The sequence below is a fragment of the Psammomys obesus genome, unplaced genomic scaffold (genome assembly GCF_907164565.1).
Source record: "Psammomys obesus unplaced genomic scaffold, mPsaObe1.curated_primary_1811, whole genome shotgun sequence".
NCBI classification, from domain to species: Eukaryota; Metazoa; Chordata; class Mammalia; order Rodentia; family Muridae; genus Psammomys; species Psammomys obesus.
This window is the reverse complement of record NW_026596440.1, coordinates 5,739,876-5,745,197: the sequence shown is the minus strand read 5'-3', so window position 1 is coordinate 5,745,197 and position 5,322 is coordinate 5,739,876.

The following is a 5,322-nucleotide window of genomic DNA, read 5'->3' as shown; positions in this document are numbered from 1 at the left end:
CTAAATCCCCAAATCCAACTCCTGAGTGCTGCCATATATGGCCCCTACCAGTGGGCAGTGGGACACCAGGAGCCCACTTGCTCACTTGAACGTATTTGCAGCAAATGAAAAGACATTATCTCACCCAGGCTTTGCACCCAAGCCATGAAAAACTGTTCAGGGTTGTTGGGTATCAAAAGGGCATATGATGAGTGATGAGGGCCTAGTTTTCTTTGGTTATGATAGATGATACCCACATACTCATATGAAAGTCTGGAAGGATGGAGAGCTATGGCCCCAGTCGTGGGACATAGCCTCTTCCTAAGAGAGAGGGATCAGTTCCTACCTTCTATGTGGTGAGCTTATTTTCCCCACTTGTTTGGCATGCAGGGTTGCTGAGGATGTTTTGATTGGGGAGGAGTGGAGAAGGGCTGCCCCAGTCAAGGGATGACTTTTCTGTTGAAAATCTATGACCCAGACAGGCTTCCACCTGACATGTCATTTCTTCATACTCCTTAATCTGTGTCAATGGCCTTCGTGCCAAAGTGGGTCTAGACCAGCTGCCAACAAAAGTGACCAGCAGACTGCACAGAAGTATCCCAACTCAGTGGACCTTCTACCAAGGGCAGACTCTTGTCCCCAACATTCTGTTTTCTTCATCTTGATTTGATCATTTCCAGGTATTGGTCAGCTCCCATTTAATTGGATACAACAACCCAGATAAGATTTTGCCTTAGAGATGAGTTACCAATTCTGCGTAGTTTTACTCAGTGAGTATATGGTTCAGTACAAACAATGATGTTAGACCTCAATTTCTCTCTCTCTCCTTTCTCTCCCCTCAGGGTTTTTTTTTTTTTTTTTGTTTTGTTTTTTTTGAGACAGAGTTTCTCTGTGTAAGCTTGGCTGGTCTGGACTCGCTTTGTAGACCAGGCTGGCTTTGAATTCTCAGAACTCTGCCTGCCTCTGCCTCCCCAAGTGCTGGGATTACAGGCGTGCTGCACCGTGCCTGGCTTCCCTCAGTCTCTTTTTATAGGTAGCATAAAATCTGAGGAAGATACTAAGCACTTAGATGGGACAGCTGACCTCATGTAAGGGACATGTCCCTCTCTATGCAGCTTGTACACATATGGACAACAACCAGGCCCAGGGGCCCTCCACAACTGTAGAGAAAGGATTCCTGTAGAGCATCTTGTACGTTCTCAGGAGCTACTCAACCTAGTGTATTCAGAACCAATTTCACCTCAGTGTCCAATCAAAATTCAACAGGCTTCAAAAATGCAGCCTTTTTTTTTTTTTTTATCAGACCAGCTGGGAGAGTCTTTGGACTGAGAGCCCAGAGGGCATCCGGGTCTCTGTGAAGCCTCAGGAAGATCACTGAGTGACTATGTCCAATAGATACATGCCAGGTCTTTGGAGGCCATTTCTATATGGAAAGGGCATTTCTATATGGAAAGATTATTCATGATACCCAGAAAGTAGAACACAGAATAAAAAAGGCTCTGTTAATGAACACAGAACAACAACAACAACAACAAACCTCAAGCCAATGCAGGCTGCTTACCTAGGACAGAGAAAAGAGCCACCAAGATCCATACAGTGGTGAAGAAGGGAACCCGCACAGAGAGCCACTGTAGACTGGCCACTGAGAGCCCACTGCTGTTCCAAGGATGGAGCTCTGGTCCCATGCCTGGGCCCGAAAGTCCCTGGGGGTAAGCCGTACCCACCAGCCAGGCCAGTAGAACAAGGGCACACAAACTGTCAGACTCCCATGTCCACATGGTGGGGGCTATGCTCCCATAAGGCTGAGTTTCTGCCTGAGCTTGTCAACAGGCAGTCCTGATCTGAGAAGGCACATGCCCAGCTGCTCTATAGATATCAGAGGGACATCTGGCTCTCCCTCCTCTGTCCAGACCCTCCCTTTTGCTGACCACAGGCCCAGCCTTGTTCTGGGCAGCCCATGTCTCCTGCCATCTCAGACATCTCCCTACAAAGCAGCAAACCACTTCCTCCAGGCAGGAGTTCAAAGCCTTTGCCCACTTCCCTGTCCTGGAAGATAAAAGGCCACCTGTCTGCAGAGATTGGCTACTGCTGTCACATAAAATAACAGTGAATGAAGAAGCAGGGTTTAATGGGTTCTTTATCGAGGATTTGGCCTCTAATAGGAGCACACAGGAGACAAGAGAAACTTCAGACAACAGTTCAAGGCAACGTCACAGTGCAGACTGTGGGGCTGCAGCAAAGGGTGTCTGCACAACACCAACTCCTCCCTGGGTTTCCTTATCCTGTTTGGCGCCCTCAATTCACCAGATTCTCTGTGCCTGACTTTCCAACTTACCTTCCAACTCAGTGTAAGATCTTTGTCATGCCAGGAGAACAGACAGAAAACAACACATGGCTTACTGTGTGGCCCATGAAAAATGAGAATGTAGGCATCCGCAAAGCCTGCAGGCGTGGGGCCTGTTCTGAGGACAAATGAATTGGGTATGTGGAAATAAATTCTGGATGTAAATAGCAACGTGTCATCTGAGTGTGCATGTATATCTGAGTGTGAACAGGCATGTGCTCCTATTTCCAGCCTGGAAAAGGCAAGGAGTGAAATGCCAAGTGCAGTAAGCCGCATCCAGTACTCAGTCTGTGTTATCTCTATTAGGAGGGAACTGGGCTGGGCTTGGTGGCACATGCCTTTAATCCCAGAACTCAGGAGGAGGCAGGGACAGGCAGATCTCTGATGAGGCCAGCCTGGCCTACAGAGTGAGTTCCCGGACAGCCAAGGCTGCCCAGAGAGATGCTCTCTCTCTCTCAAACAAACAAACAAACCAACAAACCAAACACCAGGAACTTGTGAAAAGGAGAAGTCTGAAAAGGTCACCCTTTTGTCCCCTCTTTGTGCATCAATAAGGCTGATCCACCACCTAACATCTGACAGGCACACTGCACACCTCGGTGAGACGGCAAAGAAACTAGCAGGGTGGGATGTTTGTAGGGCAAGTGATGACATGTAAGGCAGGTCTGTATGATAAACTGTATGTGACATGTGGAGGTATGTTGAGTGATACAGGGAACCAGTACAACTCTCAAGCAATGTTACTGAATTACGGAGGTGTGAAATGCCTTGTCTCTCCCTTGACACAAATCCTCTCACCACAAATCCAGATGAGGTGAATGTGCCAAGCACGGCAGAGGCTGAAGGAAAGGCAGTGGCTTCCCTACCTTGGTGCTGCTTGGGCTGTTATTTTGTCGTTAGCTCACAACTCTGATATCCAGGTATGAATTGTGAGCCATATGAAAAGATGTGGATCAAGGTTGCTCTGATGAAGAACCACTGAAACACTGACTTCTGACTTGTTCTAAGGGAAGCATGTCACAAATGACATTTCATCCTAACTAATACATTCAAGCTAATAATGGAAATGTAAACATTTTCCGGTTTTCCCCTGTGTGGAGTGAAAAGAGCCCAGAGAACGAGAGAGTCGATGCTAGCTCCCCCACTCCTTGTTTACTTCTTGGTTTCATGTCATGAATGTACACAGATTCACAGGCCACAGACGGCCTACAGCGAGGACCCAAAAGGCTCTGCTAAGGCCAGTGTCACCATCACCCTGCCTCTCTTTAACCTTCTCCACTCTATCTTAACGTTTTCTCATCCTCACACTTTAATCTTGCAGTTTTTCACTGTGTGTTTTCTGTACATTCCTCAACACTTTTGGCAATAACACCAACGAATGTAAATGTAGGTTATTTGTCCTTTCTCCAGAGAGATATTTACTGGTTGGGATATCTTTAATCTTGCACTATGTTTATTATAGAACTGCCAAAGATGTTTCTTTGACTGATTGTATGGGAGAAGCCAGCATATTTGGGCTAGAAAATTTCTGGGGAGTCAGAATTATCTCCTCAGTGAACTCCGGGACAGCCTAACTTCTCCAGAAATGGCTGTGTTCAGGGTCTTAAATGACAAGCTAATAAATCTGCCAAGCCCAGTCTTATTCACTGTTCTACTGCTGTGAAGAGACACCATGACTAAAGCAATTCTTACAAAAGGAAGCATTTAATTAGGGGTTTACTTATAGTTTCAGAGGCTTAGTCCATTATCATCGTGGTGGGAAGCATGGTGGCACACGTGGTTCTGGAGTAGAAGAGAGCTACCTTCTGATCTGTAGGCAGACAGAGAAAAAGAGAGATTGGGCCTGGCATTGGCTTTTGAAATCTCAAAGCCCACCTCCAGGGACACACTTCCTCCAACAAAGCCACACCTGCTAATCCTCCTAATCCTTTCAAAGTGTTGCACTCCCTGGTGACTAAGCTTTCAAATCTATGAGACTATGGAAGCCATTCTTCCTCAGACTACCACCTTTCACTCCCTGACTCCCATGGCTTGTAGCCATATCATAGTGTAAAAATGCATTCAGTCCAACTTCAAAAATCCCCATATTCTAACCGTCCCAACACTGTATAAAAGTCCAAATTTCAAAGTCTCTTCTGAGACTCCAAGCAATCTCTTAACCATAAATGCCCTTCCCTATAAAATAAAAATTAAAAAAAAGATCACATGTTTTCAACATAAAATGGTACAGAATGTATATTACCATTTCAAAAGGGAAGAAAGAGAGCATAGTGAGGAAATAGTGGATGAAAGAAAAACTCCAAATTCTGTATCTCCATGCCTGATGTCAAAATGCTCTTCAGATCTCTAGCTCCTTTCAGTTTTGTCTGACAGGGCAAAGATTCCTCCATCTTGTCTCAGCTGGAGCCATCTTTTATCTAACTTTTATCTATCTTTTATGAAAGATCCCCGGAGGGTATCTTCCGTCAGAGAGACCCCCTCCCAAAGAACAACGAGTCCCTTCGGATGCAAACAGCAAGAGGCTTTTATTTTGATTCACGAGTACTCGGGCAGCAAGGTCACTCGAGAGAACCTTGCGCGCCTGCTTGGGGAAAAACTGGGGTTTTTATAGGGTTTTAGAGCAGAAGCACTGGTACAGAAACGAGAGGGCATGGTTACAGGGGGCTGATTGGTACGTTTACACGAGACCACAATTTGCGTCAAAGTTTGGCAGGGGCACCAAGATTCCAGGAACTGGGTGATCAAGGGGGGTAGGATGACCCCTTGACGTGGCCCGCCACCTGTTATTTTGTTTTTCCCTATCTTAGCTGAAACAGTCTCACAGATATCTATGAGAGTGATTAACACAAACTGTTTTTAGTATGACTGGGGCAGCCTGACCACAGATATCCCAAGTGGGTGACACAGCTAGGATTTTTCAGTAATTTTCCAGTTTCTCATCTGGCCTTCAGAGTTTTATAAAACAGTGGTGTCTCACAAAATGGCGTTAGCCATGTTTA